Source organism: Triturus cristatus, chromosome 8 (assembly GCF_964204655.1).
Source record: "Triturus cristatus chromosome 8, aTriCri1.1, whole genome shotgun sequence".
NCBI classification, from domain to species: domain Eukaryota; kingdom Metazoa; phylum Chordata; class Amphibia; order Caudata; family Salamandridae; genus Triturus; species Triturus cristatus.
In genome coordinates this window covers 1,443,054,542-1,443,075,753 of record NC_140591.1, presented here as the reverse complement: position 1 = coordinate 1,443,075,753, position 21,212 = coordinate 1,443,054,542, and positions in this window count along the sequence as shown.

Here is a 21,212-nt window from a genome sequence, read left to right as displayed (position 1 = left end):
CGCTGCTTAGGGGGTCCCACAAGGACGTCCAGGGCCCAAAAAAAACTGCGAGATGCATGGAGGATCCATGGATCCGGCCGCGAAAATAAAAAAAACAAAGAGCAGGTTATTATTTAGCCCCCGGGTGGGCCAAGTCCCGGGAGCATGTTAAAACACAATTGCGGGGGGATTGGGGGATTGAGCCCCCCCACACGCCCCAGGGACCGCCACCTCCCTGGGGTACTGATATTTAAATTTGGGGGTCCGTAACGGACAATCGAGACCCGGGGACCACCACCTTCCCGAGGCTGTGCATTGCATGGGAGGGGGGCCGCGCAGCCCCCCTCCTGGAACCTGTAATGGCCCTGGGGACCGCCATCCCCCGGGGCCGGCTCCTGCAGTGTCCCGGGGTGCCCACCCCCGGGACACTGCTATTTGCAATGACAGAGTGGGAGCCTCGCGGCTCCCGCACTGTCATTGCAAACTCTTCTTTGCTTCATTGAAGCGAGAGCAGGGAAACCTCCTCTCGCTTCAATGAAGCAAAGCAGAATTGCCTTTCCATAAGGGGAGCTGCATATAAGCAGCTTCCCTTGTGGAAAAGCAATGCCGGCTCCCGCAGGACACGGGGAGCCGGTGGGACCGTGGGGGGATTTGGGACACCCCCACGGTCCCCAACTGATAGGGCCAGCCCTGGGGAATGGGGTCCCCGGGGAATGGGGTTCCCGGGGCCAGAAGTGGCCTGGGAGGGGGGCCACGTGGCCCCCCCTCCCCTGTTCAGAAAAAAAAAGAATGGAGAGGCCAGGCCCGGGGGATGGGGTCCCGGGGGCCATATTTGCCCTGAGGAGGGGGGCCACATGGCCCCCCTCCCCCAAAAAACAAAAAGGATGGTCAGGCCCCAGGGGATGGGGTCCCCGGGGCAAGAATTGGCCCGGGAGGGGGGCCACGTGACACCTCTCTCTCATAATAAAAAAATAAAAAAACACGCAATGTCTGGCCCCGGGGGATGGGGTCCCCGGGGCCATAAATGGCCTGAGGAGGGGGGCCACGCAACCCCTCCGAATATATTATTAAAAAATATAATGGCCATGCCCCGGGGAAGGGGTCCCCGGGGCCGAATATGGCCTCGGGAGGGAGGCCACGTGGCCCCCTTCCAATTTAAAAAATAAAATTAAAAAATGGTGGTCAGGCCCTGGGGGATGGGGTCCCCAGGGCCTATAAAATAGAAAAGGAAGGAGGGCCACACAGCTCCCCACACAGCTCCCTTCTTAATATGTGATGTCATCAGCAGTGCATTGCGGGGGCGCGAGTTATAGTTAGCTGAACTAACTATAACGGGGGAATTTCTATGGTTTTGTACAAGTGAAATGTCCAACTAACTATAACTTTCCCTAAAACCTATGGTTTTTTTCAGAGAATTTCTAAGGTTTTTTAAATGCTCATTTCTAACTATAACGTGCCTGAAACCTATGTTTTTTTCAGTGAATTGCAAAGGTTTTTTAAATGCAAATTTCTAACTATAAAGTACCTGAAACCTATGTTTATTATATATTCACTAAAAAACCAAAGAATACAGGGACATTATTGTTAGCAAATAGAAATTAAAAAACTTTTGAAACTCACAAAAAAAACAAAGGTTACAGGTAAGTTATAGTTAGGCTGACATTTCACTCGTACAAAACCAGAGAAATTCAGCCGTTATAGTTACATATATATATATATATTCACTGAAAAAACCATAGGTTTCAGGAACGTTATAGTTAGGAATTAGCATTTAAAAAACCTTAGAAATTCACTGAAAAAACCATAGGTTTCAGGGGCGTTATAGTTAGCTGGACTTTTCACTCGTACAAAATCATTGAAATTCCCCCGTTATAGTTAGTTCAGCTAACTATAACTCGCGCGCAAGCAATGCACTGCTGATGACGTCACATATTACATCACTCATGATATGGTCAGTGACATCACTCATGACATCACTGATGACATCTCAAATGACATCACTGATGACATCATCCTTGTGATAGAGTGGCAGACCTCCTCTCCCCCTAATATAACCCTTGATACACACATTCAAAAATAGAAACTAAAATTTTCAAAACAATGGACATACCAATATCAGTTACAACAACCTATTCAGTAATTCTAAGATCCACATACACATCCACTCATTCACCAACAGTCCTATACAGTCACTCATACATGTATTCACTCATCATATGTACTCATACACCTGTACATCCTGTTACACAACGCCACTCACCCATAGAGTTACTCACACACATAGTCACTCATGCTAATAAAGAATCAAACATCCATTTACTTGCATATTCAGTTATACACACACCACCACACTTACTTCTACAGAAACTTACACATACTTAGTCTTTTATACAATCACTTATAGAAACACATAATTATTCATACAGGAACTCTTCCAATCTCTCACTCTCACATATACTCATTTATATACACCAATAGTCAAATATACTAGTTTAAAACATATGTAGTTACTCATAAAGACACTAATGAGACAGTCATTCACTCACTAACACACCCATGCACACACTCATCCACCCATACAGTCCTGCACACATACTGTCTTCAACACATACAAACAGTGAGTCACTCATTCATGCACCTATGCACTACGTAATACCCCCCACCGAACCATACAGACACTCAGACACTCATACTGATACTCAAAAAAACAACTAATAACCTATATAGACACTCGTGTAGCTACTCACCAACCCATGCAGCCACTTATACACAAAGTGAGAGACTGATACAGATATTTACATATTTAAACATTACTCACTAAGTCATGTATTCACTAAGATACACTTAATCAGTCAGTTATACAATCAATTTTAAAAAAAAAAATCATCCATTTAGACACTTATATACCCATTTATTCTTCCATCGACCTTGAGATATACATATATAAAACATATGTAATTTTCAGAAAAACACACATTCACTGGATGATGTCATCAGTGATGTCATCAGTGATGTCATCAGTGATGTCATTTGAGATGTCATCAGTGATGTCATGAGTGATGTCACTGACCATGTCATGAGTGATGTAATATGTGACGTCATCAGCAGTGCATTGCGTGCGCGCGAGTTATAGTTAGCTGGACTAACTATAACGGTGGAATTTCAATGGTTTTGTACGAGTGAAAAGTCCAGCTAACTATAACGCCCCTGAAACCTATGGTTTTTTCAGTGAATTTCTAAGGTTTTTTAAATGCTAATTCCTAACTATAACGTGCCTGAAACCTATGGTTTTTTCAGTGATTTTCAAAGGTTTTTTAAATGCTAATTTCTAACTATGCCTACAGAGATAGGACATGTGAAGAAAGAAGAAAAAACGCACAGAAATAAAAAAAAGAAATGCAGAAAGAAGCAACAGAAGTCCTCAAAGACGAAGAAAAGTGCAGGAAGAAGGATAACGTGCAGAAAGAACAAACAGAAGAGCAGAAAGAAGCCTTGTTGCAAAATCATCCTGTACCCTCAACTTTTTCAGACGGATACTGGTGGTAACTGAGTCTGACTAACCAGTCCTAGAGCCAGTTCTATGTTAAAAGACCCTCAGAATACAGTGAAAACACCTACATACACTAGGGAACACTATGCGTTGGGGTCCCCCTGTGATCAGCATGACCTCCTCTGTAATCCCCTAGTATATAATAGGGCAGGGGATTAAAACTACCTCTTAAAACGCGCCACAGGGCGTGTTTGCACACGTCACCTCAGGTCCCGTCCCCTCCCTTCCCCACTGTGTAAACACACACTGTGGCCGTTTTTTAAGTTGGGAGATTAAGTCCCCTTGAATCCTGAGGATCCCTAGGGGCAAAATAGCCCACTAGGTAAGTCCAGTAAGCGCCATTGCAGAGAGGTGTAAAAAGGGGCACGGCTTGCACCACCTCTCTGCAACGCAGAGCAGTGGCGCTTACTGGAAGCACCTGGTGGGCTAGTTGGCCCCCAGGGTCCCTCAGGATTGAAAGGGAATTATTTCCCCAACTTAAAACGTGCCACAGGGCGTGTTTGCACATGTCACCTCAGGCCCCGTCCCCTCCCTTCACCACTGTGTAAACGCACCCTGTGGCCGTTCTAAATTGAGAGATTAAGTCCCCTTGAATCCTAAGGGTCCCTAGGGTCAAACTAGCCCACTAGGTACCTCCAGTAAGCGCCACAGAGCTGCGTTGCATAGAGGTGTAAAAAGGGGCGTGGCCTCAGAATACCTGTCTGCAACGCAGCTCCCTGGCGCATACTGGAGATACCTGTTGGGCTAGTTGGCCCTCAAGGAACCTCAGTATTGAAGGGGAATTAATTCCCCAACTTACAACTGGCCAGGGGGCGCGTTTGCAGAGTGCTGCACGAAGGGGGCGTGGCCTCCGGCATGATGCCGGACTTTTATTTATTTTATTTTTTTAAGAAGGAGGGCTGTGTGGCCCCTCTTCTTTTTCTAATTTACTGGCCCTGGGGACCCCATCCCCCAGGGCCTGCACCCTAATTTTTTTTGTTGAAAAAAATACATTTGGCCCTCTCAAGGCCTTAATCTGCCCTGGGGACCCCAACCCCCGGGTCATGGCCTTTTTTTTTTTTTATTCTTCAGGAGGGGCTGCGTTGCCCCCCTCCTCAGGCCACTTATGGCCCCGGGGATCCCATCCCCCGGGGTTGGCCTTTGTTTTTTATTATTTTTTTTAATAAATATATTTATAGAAAAACCTAGGACATGCTGGACAAACCGTATGTACCTTTCCCCATGACGATTTGCGTGATATTCATTAAAAGGCGACTATGCATAGAATGAATCCACATGGAATGTATTTACACCGCTAGTGAAGCTCTGACGTGTCTGGCGCCCTACCGTGCCTAATCCCGGCGCCCCCGCCGGTGGGTACTCTCCAAGTAGACACCCTTGTCGTTTATTTATACAAACATGGGTAGCTATTGACGGGTACATTTAATATACACGCACACCAAGCCATTCAAAGCGGATTCGACAAAAATCCGACCAAACTATGCAAGAAACCCCCCTCACGGTTAATAAAACACACATCCACCGCCGGATGTGTAATACTTTTTATTTTACTCTCTGGAAAGGAGACGAACCTCACTTGAGAGTCACAGCGTGCTCATGGCTGAGCCCAATGCTGTGTTACACCCACCCGTGCCCGCCGAGTGCCTCACACCTCTGTGTTGTATTCCACCAGCTAGTGCGTATGCTATGACACTCTCTAGCCCATGTGCACTGTAACACCACCCCGTGAATATGTCATGCCACACTTGCCTTCGCACGGGTTATATTGCCCCATCTAACGTGCCTTCCTCGATGCCTATGTTATAACGCACAGCGCTATGCCATACATATTACAATCTGGGATCCATATCTTTGTCACAGTGCATATGCAACGTTACACTCCCCAGCACATATTTTATATTACAACTTTAGAGACTACTTAGGTTACACAACACTACCCTGTGCATATTACACTCCAAGGCGCATATCGCATAGCACGCGCTATTGCCTGTGCTATCTCGCGCTCTCCAATGAATCTGTCATTGCGCACAATGTATTGCATATTATATTTCACGCCCCGGTTCATCTTATATCACACTTTTTGGTGCATAGTTTATACCATATACTATATCTAGTTTTCATTTTCAATCGTGCTCTCAGAACTATGTTCTGTATAACACTGCGTCCACCTACCCTTTTCACGGGCATTGCATTTTGCGATGGGGGGTGGAGGGTCAGGGGGTGTTTCTGCCAAGTGAATCTGGAGTCACAGTCACAAACGTCCAATTCTTCCTGAATAAAAGTGAGATTATGCTGCATACTTGTTTATATTTTAAGTATTTATTTATTTATTTATTTATTTATTTATGGAGCTTATAGAGCGCGCAGCTACCTCCAAAGGAGGTGTCCCGGCGCTAAGATTACATAACTGTCCCCATGAGGAGTAACCAAGAACATATCTCACAGAGAAAATGTGAAACGGTGAGGAGTTGACAGTTCCAAGTCCTACCGCCTAGTGAACAGCCAGGTCTTGAGTTTGCGGCGAAAGGCTGGCTCAGATTCGCAGAACCTGAGGTCAAGGGGGAGGCTATTCCAGAGCTTGGCGGCAGTGACGGTGAAAGATCTGCCGCCAGTCCGAGAAAGCCTGAATCTAGGAACCAACAGAAGACGAAGGTTATTGGATCTGAGATGTCTGGCTGAAACAGAGATCTTGAGACGCTTTTTCAGATAAAGTGGGCCAGTACCATGGATAGCCCGAAATGTCAGGATCAGAATTTTAAAGTCTATGCGTCGTGAAATGGGAAGCCAATGAAGTTCTTCTCGGTAGGCTCTGACTGAAGTACGGGCAGGGATGTTACCGATGAGCCGGGCTGCCGCATTTTGGACTATTTGCAGGCGGTCAATAAGATAGTGCGGGGCACCTGCATATAAACTATTAGCATAGTCTAGATGGGTGATGATAAGGGCCTGGACTACGGTTTTGCGTGAGGATAGAGGGAGGAAGGGGAAGATTTTTCTGATCATGCGAAGTTTAGAGAAACAGGCCCCTACCACTTTGTTAACTTGGGCATTTCCGGACAAAAAGTTGTCAAAAATGAAGCCCAGGTTACGAGCTGCCTTCACGGGAGAGGGTGGGGGATTCAGAATGGTAGGCCACCAGAGGGTTGCAGGGGGGGGGGGATTTTTTACTGAAAAAGAGAACCTCGGTTTTGTCGGTGTTAAGGGCAAGGTGATTGGCTGACATCCAGGAGCATATGTTACCAAGGCAGTTTCTAAAGTTGGAGAAGAGGGAGTCAGAATGGTCTCGAAAGGAAAAGATAAGCTGAGTATCGTCAGCGTAGGAGACCACCCTGACGCCCCAGGATTCAACTACCTTGGCCAGAGGAGCCACATAAGCATTAAACAGTAGAGGGCTCAAGGCAGAGCCCTGGGGCACTCCACACAGGAGGGGTTTGTCTTCGGATTCAAAAGGGTGCATCGTAACCCTTTGGGAACGGCTAGACAGGAAAGAAATAATCCAGGCCAGCACTGTCCCACCGACCCCTAGCTGCTGTAGGCGGGAGGTAAGTATTTTGTGGGAGACAGTATCAAAAGCAGCGGATAGGTCGAGGAGGACCAACATGGCCTCCTCGCCCCTATCCACTGATTCCCTGATAATTTCAGAGACTTCAAGCAGCGCAGTCTCGGTGCTATAGCCGGATCTAAAACCGGACTGAGAGTCGTGTAGCAGCTGATTTGACTCTAAGTACAGTGCCACTTGTTTCTGTACCACCTTCTCCAGTATCTTGGCAGGTTTAGGCAGGAGAGAAATAGGTCGATAGTTGCTAAAAAGCAGAGGGTCTGCACCAGGTTTTTTCAGTATGGGGACCAGCCTGGCCTGTTTCCAAACTGAGGGGAATAGACCTTGCGACAAAGAGGCATTCCAGATGGAAAGAAACGGGTTCACAAGGATAGGGGCGAGATTACCCATGATTTTGGCAGGAACTGGGTCCAGGGGGGAACCAGACTTAACGTTGCGTAATAAAGCTAACGCGAGATCAGGAGTTAGCTCGCTAAAAGAGTTGAAAGAACAAGAGGGGAGGCCAGGGCAATCATCAGGGAAATCCGGAGCCATTGCTGCAAAGGAGGAGGAGAGTTTAACTATCTTCTCTTGAAAAAAATCAGACAAACCATTGCAGAGATCTTGAGTGGGAGTAAAGAGGGATTTCAAAGCAGGAGGATTTACGAAGTCATTCACTATGGAAAAAAGAGTTTTGGAGGAATTCTGCGCCTGTTGAATCAAATTAGAAAAGTAAGCTCTCATGGACGAGCGTGTTAGTTTGTGGAACTTACTCAGGGCAGATTTGTAGGCCAATTTGGCTACAGGATCATAGTTCAATCTCCATTTACGTTCCAACTGCTTACACTTGCTCTTTTCCTCACGCAACAGAGGGGAGAACCAAGGGGCAGAAGGACGGGATCTGGAGGAAGTGACGGGGACCAGAGGGGAAACCGAGTCAAGTGCATCCGAGAGGGCCGAATTGAATCTCAATGTTTCTAAATTGAGGTCATTTAGCTGGTTAAAATGAAAATGTAGATGAGCTTCCAGAGAGTTACATGTAACTTTGGTCCATTTACGACCTTTAACTCGATTAAGGGGGATAGGGGGAGGAGGGGAGGGGGCCGTGAAAGAAAAAGGGATAAGATAATGATCGGTCCATGTCAAAGGAGTGGGGGGGAGAGTGGAGAGGGAAGGAAGATTGGAAAAAATGAGGTCAAGGGTATGGCCTGCTATATGAGTAGGACCTGTCACTAGTTGAGGCAAGGTGAGTCCTTGTAAGGTTTCTAACAGAGAGGAGGCTAGTGTGCAGGAGGGATTATCAATATGAATATTAAAATCTCCTAAAACAGTAAAATGGGGGTGTTTGAGAGAAAAATCGGCGATGGAGTGAATCAGAGTGATAAGGGAGGAAGAGGTGACGGCCGGGGGATTATAGACCAGTATGCCTGCACAGATGGAACAAGCAGGGTCCATAATTGCAAAGTGAGCGGCTTCGATGATGCCAAGGTTGGGAATTTTCGTGAGGTTTAATTTGAGATGGGATTTAGCAATGATCGCAAGACCTCCTCCGGTCTTAGAGTTGTCTCGATTAATGCCAATGAAATGATAACCAGGGGGAGTAGCAAGAGTGATGTCCGGTTTGAAGGAGTCTTTTAACCAAGTTTCAGTAAGAAACAATAGGTCCCAATTGTGGGTTGCAAGAGATAGCCATATGTCATGAGCATGGGCTGGGAGAGATCTGCAATTGACTAATGCGGCCTTTAAGATGGTGGGTGGCTGATCATTGATTTTAGAGGGTAGACGCCGAGGTCTAGGTACTATGGGAAGAGAAAAGTTACAGTGAGGGCAGGAATAAACAGTAGAATCTAGGCTAGCAATGTTACAGCAAGTAAAGGGGGCACAGGTATCAGGACGGAGGTGAAGAAGTTGATCAGAGGACCAACGAATTTTTGGGGCAAGTAGAGTAGGGGTTACGGCGTTGGGCGCGGGTCCGGCGCGGACGGGCGCAGACGGGCTGGACTTAGGCGCGACTTCGGCGCGCAAACGGCGCTCCCACTGCGCTCGTCCGCTGCGCCTCCGATGGAAGCACATGTTTTATAGCTGCAGATAACGTCAGTAGGGGGGTGTGGCTTCGAAAAAGGGGCGTGGCCTCACTCGACGACGGAATGGCGGCAGCGCTGACCTCTGCTGCAGCGCCTTCCAACGAAGAGTTCAAGTGCCAAGAGGGGGAGCACGGAGGTAGGAAGTGCAGCAAGTAAATAATGTGACAGTCCAATGTTTAAGATCAGATTAAAACAGGTTAAAAAAACACACTCCCGGCTTTCCGCCTCAGGAGAACAAGAGAGCAACCACCGGCGCTTGTAATCAGTGTCCTTATGAATGCTCTGTCAGTTTCGCGCGCCCTCGAGGGGGGCGTGGCTTCGAAAAGGGGCGTGGCCTCACTCGACGACGGAATGGCGGCAGCGCTGACCTCTGCTGCAGCGCCTTCCAACGAAGAGTTCAAGTGCCAAGAGGGGGAGCAAGGAGGTAGGAAGTGCAGCAAGTAAATAATGTGACAGTCCAATGTTTAAGATCAGATTAAAACAGGTTAAAAAAACACACTCCCGGCTTTCCGCCTCAGGAGAACAAGAGAGCAACCGACACACATTTTAAAAACAATAAAGTTCCTAATACCCACCCTTTCTGAACAGTTAGCCTGCTGCCCCATCCACCTCCTCCCTATCCTCTGTTGTCTGAATCCATGGACTAGCCTCCTCCCTCCTGCCATGCATGGTCTGATGTGCTGCCACTGCCCTCCATTTAGCATGATGTACCGGTCCACTCCTCCTGCCCACCATTGCCCAATTCTATGGCCCATCATTGACCTCCTGCTTAGCCTCTGTGCTTAGCTTGCTGCCCCTATTCTCCTTCCCCCTGCCCTCCGATGTCTTTGTGCATGCCCCTGCCCCATCCTTTTTGCCCACCATGTTCCATGGACCTGCCACTCCTATCTACTCTGAGTGTTCTGTTGAGCTGCCACTCCCCTCCCACCTGTCTAGCATTGTCAGATGACTGTAACCTGTCCCTGCCACCTCCACATTGCCTGTCCACATGCCATGCTCCTATCCCCTTCCTCCTGTCCTCCATGGTCCATTTTACTGCCACACCCTTCTGCCCTCCCTGGTCTATGTGCTGCAACTGCTCCTCCTGCCTGCCCCGCGCGGTCTGTTGTGAGGCCCCTTCCCCTGAACTCTCTTGTCTGTGCCCAGGTCCTGACCCTCCCTTCTATCCTCCATGGTCCTTTGTGCATGCCCCTGCACCCTCCTTCTTGCCCATCATAGCCATTGTGCTGCCACTAACCCTCCCGCTTGCCATGCATGGTCTTCTGTGCTGCCATGGCCCCTCCCACCTTCCCTGTATGGTCAGCTAGCTGCCCCTGACCCCCTCCCACCTTCCCTCCATGATCTGTGTGTATGCCATCATAGTCCCATTGTTGCTCTCCATGGTGTGTCTTGTTTCTAGTGCCCATCCTGCCTGACCTCCATGGTCATCTTGCTGCTCCTGCCCTGCCCCCTTGCCCCCACCCCTCTTTTTCCATGTGCAGACCCCTATTCCCTCCCTCCTGGCTTGTCTGTTCCATTGTAATGCCCCTGATCCGTCCCTCCTGCCCTTTATGGTCCGTTATGCTGCAGCTTTCACTCCTGTCTGTCCATTATGGTCAGCTAGCTACCATTTCCTCTTTCCCCTCTGTTCTCTGTCATCCATGTGCATGGTCCTGTCCCCTCCCAATTGCTTTCTATGGATTGTTGTGCTGCACTCCCGTCCTGCATGCGCTGTGTGGTGTATTGTGCTGCTGCAAACCCTGATACCTGCCCTGTAGGGTCAGTTTGGTGCACCTTTCCATGTCCCTCCTGTCCTCTGTTATCCGAGTCCATGTGCCTACCCCAATTCCTCCTGCCTACCATTATCCAATGTACCATGCTTGCGAACATTTTGAACTTGGTTAGAGGGAGATTTTGAAAAAAAACTGGGGTATTGATTTTCCCCTTTGAGTTACATTGAAAAAGAGGAGATTGTAGATAGGAGACAGATCAAATAAAGCCCATTTGAGCTTAAAAACATTGGACGTTTCCTGGCTGAAACGGGCCTGTTGGCATGTATGGTTGTACTACCACTGCCTCTTCCTTCTGCCCACAATGGTCTATTATATTGCCACAGCCTCTCTTGCCAGTCCTGTATTGTTGGTTTGTTGCCCCTGCCCCCCTTTCCACTGCCCGCCATGGTCTGTTGTACTGCCACTGCCCTTCCTGCCTGCCCAGTGTGGTCAAATTGTTGCATCTGCACTCTCCTACCTGCCTTCAATTTTCAGAGTCTGTACCCCTGGCCTCTGCCTCTCAACAGTATCCCAATGAACAACTAGATTGCTAACATTCTATATTTATTACAAAAGTGTGGAACGCCTGACGTCAACTTGATGTAATCAAAACTGTAATTCCTAGAGTATTTCCTTTAGAAATTACATATATGAGAGGGTCTTATTTGCATCAAAATTATGGTTAGTGCTCTAAAAACCTAAAATGAGGACATATTTTCTGAGTTTTCAAATAGCGACAAAGAACTTTTAAATTATTTGTAATCTTTATGTTTTTTTATCCAGTTGACCACTTGATTAAATGTTGCACCTAGGGAGAGGATGTGGTGTTACTTCCAGAGCGGCAGACTTTGCAACTGGGGAACCAGGTTGGAGTTTCTGCTTCAGCTCAACATTCTGTGATTCTGGTCAATTCACTTAATCTCCCCATGTCTACAACCAAAATGAATTTGATCTTGTGTGATGTAACCAATCCTCATGTAAAGCACTCCAATACCTGACAAGTCTGCACTATATAAAACTGCAAATACACAACAAATAAGTGTTTTGCACACTTCTGTCATTGGGCTATACTTGGGATACATCTGGGTGATATTTGGGCTACATTTGGGCTCTTTTGTCTCTGGTGGCCATCTTGGGAGATTTATTGTTATGAAGTTTCCTAATTTCCTCATTTACTGCAGTCTCCTCAGTGGGAACACTTTCAGTTTTTTATTTTGGTTCCATCAAGAAGGCATTCAGATGTGTCACTGTATCAACAAGAGATGTGTAGTTCCTACAGGAAGGGAAGTCAAAGGGGAATAAAGTATTCCATACCCAGACTTTAACCTAGTGAATGTAGGTGCACAAGGGAAGGGAATCCCTTAAGGGTGGAACTAAAACCCTCACACACCCAGCAAGCTAGGTGTCATGCTTCATCATCTGGGTTCTGCTCCTCGTCGGGTCGGCGGTGCAATACCCGACGGGCACCCATACAGGGGCTCTTTGTCGGAGATCTTTTGTTCCCTGCCGTATGGTGCATGCGTGTGAGGGCCCGGGAGTGTAGATGTAAGTGACTTAAAAAGGTTGGTTAATCTGAAATAAAAGTTTATTGGCTCAGTCAACCACCTAATTAAAAGGGGGTGAGTGGCGTAAAAGCTATATATGCTCACAAAGGAGGAGTGGCTAGCTACGCTCAACTTTTCTGGTCAACATGTTTCGCGCCCAGTTAGTCAGAAGGATCTCGTGGCGCTTCGTCAGGACCTATAATACTAAAGTGAAATGTGCTCAAAAAAACTATCTACAGTGTGGTGAGAAAAACAAGGGTGAAAACTAATATGTTGGTCAACCCTTAATAGGCGCCCCTACCTTATGTATTGATTTAAAAGGGGGTCACCATTTCATATTATAAAAAGCTCATCATCAGGTGCATGGCGCGTCAACAGGGGGAGAAACACATTCGTTCCTTAGTAAACATCCCCAGGGGATGTTTACTAAGGAACGAATGTGTTTCTCCCCCTGTTGACGCGCCATGCACCTGATGATGAGCTTTTTATATTATGAAATGGTGACCCCCTTTTAAATCAATACATAAGGTAGGGGCGCCTATTAAGGGTTGACCAACATATTAGTTTTCACCCTTGTTTTTCTCACCACACTGTAGATAGTTTTTTTGAGCACATTTCACTTTAGTATTATAGGTCCTGACGAAGCGCCACGAGATCCTTCTGACTAACTGGGCGCGAAACATGTTGACCAGAAAAGTTGAGCGTAGCTAGCCACTCCTCCTTTGTGAGCATATATAGCTTTTACGCCACTCACCCCCTTTTAATTAGGTGGTTGACTGAGCCAATAAACTTTTATTTCAGATTAACCAACCTTTTTAAGTCACTTACATCTACACTCCCGGGCCCTCACACGCATGCACCATACGGCAGGGAACAAAAGATCTCCGACAAAGAGCCCCTGTATGGGTGCCCGTCGGGTATTGCACCGCCGACCCGACGAGGAGCAGAACCCAGATGATGAAGCATGACACCTAGCTTGCTGGGTGTGTGAGGGTTTTAGTTCCACCCTTAAGGGATTCCCTTCCCTTGTGCACCTACATTCACTAGGTTAAAGTCTGGGTATGGAATACTTTATTCCCCTTTGACTTCCCTTCCTGTAGGAACTACACATCTCTTGTTGATACAGTTACTTAGGGCCTATGTGTAGGACCTCTATAAAAATAGCCCACCTTTCACTCTCCTTCCCTTTGTCGTACATTCAGATGTGTCACACATTTGCCATAAATTCTGAATGTTAGCACTCTAGTTGCTCATTAGATCACTGTAGTAAAACTACTGCTCACCAGGGAAGTCTGCTGCTGGAATTCAAAGTGCATGTTTCAGTCTGCATGTCAGAATTTTTTTATGAAATAGAAGAAGATTTGAGAAGTCAAAATGTGCCCTAATTTTTCTTTCTGCAGAACTAATCATAATTTCTATGGCAAAATGAACCCCCTCATTTTGTTCCTTTGTAAAAGTAGGGGCAGATTTATGTTTCCTGGCGCATCCCTGCAAATCAGCAAGGATGCGCCAGGAATGATGCGTCACGCGAGTTTACCCTTACACCACACATGATGCGCCGCATTTACAATGCGGAGCATCATGGCGCAGGAATAAACAGATGCGTGATGCATCCGATGGCGTAAGGTTGGCGCAGTGCTTCAGTTGTGTCGCAAGCGCGACGCAACTCCAGCACTGTTCCAACCTACCCTATCCCTAACATGGTGCATCAAGCCTTACGCCTGCTTCAAGCAGGCGCAGGGTTTTGGCGCATCAGCTTTGGGAAAGTGACTCAGTCAAATCTTATAGATTTGACTGAGTCACTTTTCAGGGGCGTTCCTGCGACGGAACACGCCCCCCTCTGTCGACATGCCCAGGTGAAACCTGACGCAGGTTTTACGTGGCGCAGGGCTTTACATCGTGATGCATCTCCATAGATGCGTCACGATGTAAATATGACGCAACGTGGTGCAGGGTTTACACCGCCGCTGCGTCACAAAAGTGACGCAACGGCGGCGTAAAAGTGGCGCATCTCCAATATAGATCTGCCCCTAAATGTTTTAAGTGTTACCACTTTATTCCAATCAAGATAGCTTCAGGTGTGCCATACTTTTGTCATAAGTAAGACTGTTAGTGCTCTAGTTGTTCGTTAGAACACTCTGGGACATTCTGTCATTGGGCTATACTTGGGCTACATCTGGGTGATATTTGGGCTCTTTTGTCTCTGGTGGCCATCTTGGGAGATTTATTTGTTATGAAGTTTCCTAATTTCCTCATTTACTGCAGTTTCCTCAGTAGGAAATACTTTCAGTTTTTTACTTTGGTTCCATCAAGAAGGCATTCAGATGTGTCACACATTTGCCATAAATTCTGAATGTTAGCACTCTAGTTGCTCATTAGATCACTGTAGTAAAGCTACTGCTCACCAGGGAAGTCTGCTGCTGGTATTCAAAGTGCATGTTTCAGTCTGCATGTCAGATTTTTTTTTATGAAATAGAAGAGGATTTGAGAAGTCAAATGTGCCCTAATTTTTCTTTCTGCAGCACTAATCATAATTTCTATGGCAAAATGAACCCCCTCATTTTGTTCCTTTGTAAATTAAATGTTTTAAGTGTTACCACTTTATTCCAATTAAGATGGCTTCAGGTGTGCCATACTTTTGTCATAAGTAAGACTGTTAGCGCTCTAGTTGTTCGTTAGAACACTCTGGGACATTCTGTCATTGGGCTATACTTGGGCTACATCTGGATGATATTTGGGCTACATTTGGGCTCTTTTGTCTCTTGTGGCCATTTTGGGAGACTTATTTGTTAAGATGTTTCCTAATTTCCTCATTTACTACAGTCTCCTCAGTAGGAAATACTTTCAGTTTTTTACTTTGATTCCATCAAGAAGGCATTCAGATGTGTCACACATTTGCCATAAATTCAGAATGTTAGCACTCTAGTTGCTTATTAGATCACTGTAGTAAAGCTAATGCTCACCGGGGAAGTCTGCTGCTGGTATTGAAAGTGCATGTTTCAGTTTGCATGTCAGAATTTTTTAATGAAATAGAAGAGGATTTGAGAAGTCACTCAAAATGTGCCCTAAATTTTCTTTCTGCAGCACTAATCCTACTTTCTATGGCAAAATGAACCCCCTCATGTTGTTCCTTTTTAAATTAAATGTTTTAAGAGTTACCACTTTATTCCAACCAAGATGGCTTCAGGAGTGCCATACGTTTGTCATAAGTAGGACTGTTAGCGCTCTAGTTGTTCTTTAGAACACTCTGGGAAGCTGCAGTAGAACACAAAGGAATCAACTGACAGTCTCTGCCCTTGTTGGATGTACATGTTTTACTGAGAATGTCAGACTTCATTCTCACATGACTGAGAAAGATAATGTGAATTTACAGAAAATATGCTCTCAGTTTAGCTTATAGATCACCTTCCAAACCTCTGTGGGAAAAGCATGAGAAAATAGTTTTCTCGCAAACATGATTCATGATATCACAGCAGAAGGCTTTTTCACATGGTAAAATCACTTAGAACACACCACAATTCCTAAAATGGGTATGGTACCATCAACAAATGATTTATAATGTAACTAAAGTCTTAAAACCTTCTATTAACCGCAATGCTTTTTAATGAGGTGCTATCATGTATATTGGTCCCAAGATGGCTGCCAACACTTCTTGGATGAAGTGCTGACAGGCAATCAGATCTCACGATGAGATGTGTGGTTAGGCTCCGCCCAGATATATATGTGATTTTACTTTTGATTTTCTCAGGAACTACTGAACAGATTTACACCATTTAAGCAAAAGGCACGAGTGTGAACCAAGGGCTACCTTTTTGCCAAATTTGGTGTAATTCCGTTCAGCCGTTCGGGCTGTACCTTTGACTAAAGGTCCGATGGGAAAATGCATGGGGAAAATGCTTTTTGGGACCCCCTTTTTTCTCAGCCCCCGCTTGACGAATCACCCCGAGACTTTCAGGGTAGGAGCTGAGCAGAGCGCCCCATTAGTTTTGAAAATTTCACGAAGATAAGTCAACCGGCGCCAAAGTTATTCAAAATAGAATTTTCAGATTTCCTATGGGAACTCGGTCCTAACTATAACTATCTACTGGCGACTGCCAGTAGATAATATATATATATATATATATATATCTGGGCTGGTGGGAGGAGCAGGTACTCAAAGGGTCAACATTGGAACATTGGCTAGAACATGTCTTGCTATGGGTACGATTCATAGACGACGTCTTCGTGCTGTGGCAGGGCACGGAGACTGAGATCAAGCAATTCATGAAAGATATAAATGATAATACTCTTAATCTAGCATTCACTGGTAATTACAGTAAAACTTGTATAGACTTTTTAGATGTCAGGGTGAAGGTGAGAGAGGGAAAGTTAGAGACAACAATTTTCCGTAAACCAACTGCAGGGAATACAATCCTTCATGCAGATAGTGCCCACCCAGCCCCACTTATTAGAAGTATTCCTTTCGGAGAATTTTACAGAGCTCGTCGAGCCTGCAGTAGCGAGGAAGAATATTTGAATACCGAAGGTGAGATGACAGAAAGGTTTCTACAAAGAGGGTATTCATCTAATGTAATCAAGAGGGCCGCCTTAAAAGCCAGGAAGATAGATAGGAAAAAAGCATTATTTGAAGCCTCTAAAACAAGTAAAAGGAAAGAAATTTCGAATGATGGCTTAAGTAATTGTAGGTTTATAACCACCTTTAATACAAGTCATATAGAGGTTAGAAAGATCTTGAACAAACACTGGCACCTGATTAAATGTGATAATGTATTAGGCCCAAAGATGAAAAAATACCCAGACATTACATTTCGGAAGTCTAAGTCATTAAAAGACAGAATGGTCAGCAGTGAATTTACTGAACAGAGAAAGTCGGGACAATCAAGTTGGTTAAGTAAAATAGTTTTTTTTAAATGTTTTAAGTGTAAGGCGTGTCAACATGGAGTGAATTGCACGCAGTTTACTACTATTTTTGATAAAACCATTAAGGTTAAAGGACACCTAACCTGTAGATCCAACTTTGTGGTATATTGGCTACAATGCCCCTGTAAGAAGGTTTATATAGGTAGTACCACTTTGCCGGTTTTTAAACGTATTCTGCAGCATAGAAGAGCTATAGTCAATAAGGATAGGACTATCCTATTGCTAGACACTTTGAAAAACATCAAAGTAATCCTGAAGTTCTACAGTATAGTTGTATAGCGGAAATCCCTAGGAAAAAAAGAGGAGGGGATAGGGAGAAAGAACACCGTAAATTGGAGACCTATTATATACTAGAATTTGACTGTATAGAACCACATGGTTTGAATGTAGATGAGGATCTGTTCACTTGCCTTTAAGAAAAAGTAAGGACAAATAAAAGTAAGAATTGGGTGTCCCTGTAAGAAAAATTAAGTCATTGTCGAAATATTAAAGTGCTGTAAACACATGTTTCTTTTTCATTGTTTGTTTTAAAAAGAAAAAAATCTAGTCAAAAGTAAGTTAACAGAGGGACACTAACAAAGGAGTAATATAACTAGTTTTTCTAGGTTTTTTAAAGGTAAGGCGGACATGTACCTTAGTACAAGCATTGGTGATGAAGAACTTTTTTTATCTAGTACTGAAAAATAGTTTCCCAAATTTTGTGAGAAAGTTAAAATGGGTTTACATAAAGCACTAGCACTTTATTAATTCAAAGATTGTTTACATAAGCACTTGCACTTTGTAACAGTTTTAGAATGAGTATTAGTTTACATAAGTACTTGCACTTTGCAATAGAATGTTTATAGAAAAGACAGTCACGTGAAAAAAACGTAGGCTATAGTACTAAGGAACATGAATGTCGCTTTATTTTTTATGCTTTGGTTCTCCCTTGGAAGTTGTAATACGCACTTGCACTTTATGGAAAGTAATTAAGGTTTAATAGAATTAATTACTTATAAGGGTTTGTCTAACAAAGTTAATGATGTGACAAAATGTTCGTTTTTGAGCACTTGCTTGAAATGATACGCATTAGAGAAACCACTCCAAGATGGCAACACTTCTTTTACGAAAGAAAGGAAGGTGTGTTGCAATCTGAGTAGTCCCTTCTTACTGTCTGTAATGTTTTTAAACTATCGGAAATGAAAACACTATGTCGTGAGCAAGGTAGCGTGAAGCTATCGAAACGCGTAGATAGGTGTCTCGTCAAAATAAAGGACACCCATTTTTGAAGAATCCCTCGGTGTGCTGCATGATTATTTACAAAGGATAATCGGATAACTGATATATATATAAATATATATATTATATATATATATATATATATATATGAAGCCAACAAATTGTCCCTGCGGGAGGAGCACTGTATAGCTGGTGCCGGCGGCGAGGTAAGGACAGCCTCGCATAAGTATCAAAAAGCAAGCTTTGTTGAAAACAAAGACGCCGCACTCTTCCTGAGTATTTGAAGTTTTTAAAGTTTTATTTACTCCTCACCTACGCGTTTCGAACTATGGCAGTTCTTGGTCACGGTAGTATACATGAGTCCCTTCTCACTTTCCTTATTTATACCAATTTACCACTATTACCCGCAATGAGGCATTATGGGTATGGTAGTTTCTTTATTTGTCAATTTGCCTAATAGACATCCTTGCCACTCAGGCACCACAATCAACCTTTGACATAAGTGCCCACGCAGTCACTCAGACTCGACGTATAATCCTCAATGTATTTAATACATTTTGTGTAAAAGAACTACCATACCCATAATGCCTCATTGCGGGTAATAGTGGTAAATTGGTATAAATAAGGAAAGTGAGAAGGGACTCATGTATACTACCGTGACCAAGAACTGCCATAGTTCGAAACGCGTAGGTGAAGAGTAAATAAAACTTTAAAAACTTCAAATACTCAGGAAGAGTGCGGCGTCTTTGTTTTCAACAAAGCTTGCTTTTTGATATATATATATATATATATGAAGCAACTCGCAATTTGTCTTTTCCTGGAGGAAAATTACGGGCACAGACCACTGTTATACCAAACAGTATGCTTTATTTATTTCCCAATTTTGATGTCGATGTTCAGGACGCGTTTCGGCCGTCCAAGCAGCCTTGGTCACCTGACCATACGCATTGCCAAGCCCACAATTTAAAGTGCTAGTGCTAATTTAGTAGTAAACATGGAAAAGTTACTGTAAATCTCGTCATTTTTAAAATATTCATATGTTGCTAATGCGTAAACAAATACAAAGCGGATATACTTGAGAATTCGGAGGCCTAAATGCCACTATTTCTAGAGTTCAGTTTTTTTCAAAACATTTCCCCTGTATTTGGTAATTAAATGACAATAAAGAATTTTTTCCCCTGACACATGATTACTACAAATTAGTGCTTACTTAACCGTGTTAGCAGTTAAAAAAACAAATCACAAAATATTTGATCTATATACATTTCCACAATAGTCCATCACTGCAATTAACATAAAGTTAATCAAATAAAGTGCGTAAAATGCAACTATATCAAATGGACATAAAGTGACTGATGCTTGTTAGTGCAAATTTTGCAAGTTGAGGTAGGAGACATAAACAAATAAAGTGCAACCATATTAGATAGACCTAAAGTGACTAATGCTTATTGGTGCAAATTATGCGAGTTGAGGTAGGGGACATAGACAAATAAAGTGCAGTAAATAATTTGTCATTAATTTAAGATAATACACTGAAAGATGGCTATGTGACATATTTAAAATGACCAATAAAAAAGACACAAGGTTAATAAAACCTACCCTGCCATTAAAATCAATCATTAAAAATATATATAATGTTTTTTCTCATACAGAACAAGCCCAAGAACCTTCAAAGTAAAATACATAGCAATCCCAGGGAGAGACAACCACCCAGTGTTTTTATTGCCAGATGCACTGTTCAACCTTATAAAAAGGTATAGAGGTCTTCTGTTGCATTAAGCCCCCCCGGCCATTTGGAATCGAATTCTAATATATATTGTGTTTCCAGGCGACGTAGGGTGGCTTCTCTATTCCCTCCCCTTCGTTTCTGGGGAACAGATTCAATTGCAAAGTACCTGAGACTTTTGGGGTTACTTTCATGCATTTTTTCAAAGTGTCTGGCTACTGGGTAATTTTGGTCCTTATTGACAATAGCTCTGATATGCTGCAAGATTCGTTTATGGACCGCCAGTTTGGTACTGCCTATGTATTTTAAGGGACAGTCACATTGTAACACATAGACACAGAAGTCTAGTTTGCACGTCAGGTGTTGCTTGATTTCCCTTGGAATTTCTGAGAAAGCAGTGCAATATGTTTTTGTATTTGTACCAAACTGGCAGGCCTTGCAGGATGAGCATTTAAAAAAACCTTTTCTTACAGGTAGCCATGTCTGTTTTTTAAAACTTTCTTGGCTATTGTCCGTTAACATATTCCCCATGCTTCTGGACTTACGGAAGCTGATTGGAGGATTTGGGGGCATAAGGCAGCCAATCACCGGATCTTCACGAACTAGATGCCAGCTCTTTCTCATGATATTCCTCAATTCTTTTTCTTGTCTAGAATATGTTAAAATAAGATGCACAGGTTCTTTATCAGGATCAGAAACCTCTTTTTTTCTGTATTCTAAAAGCTCTTCCCTGGGTTTTGATTGGGCCTTTTTCTTGGCTGCTTCCAATACCTCATAACTGTACCCTCTTGCTAAAAACCTAGTCATACTTTCCCTTAATTTGTGTTCCGCGTCCTCAGGGTTACTGCAAATACGACGGATGCGGAGCATCTCCCCATACGGTATACTATTTATTAAATGGG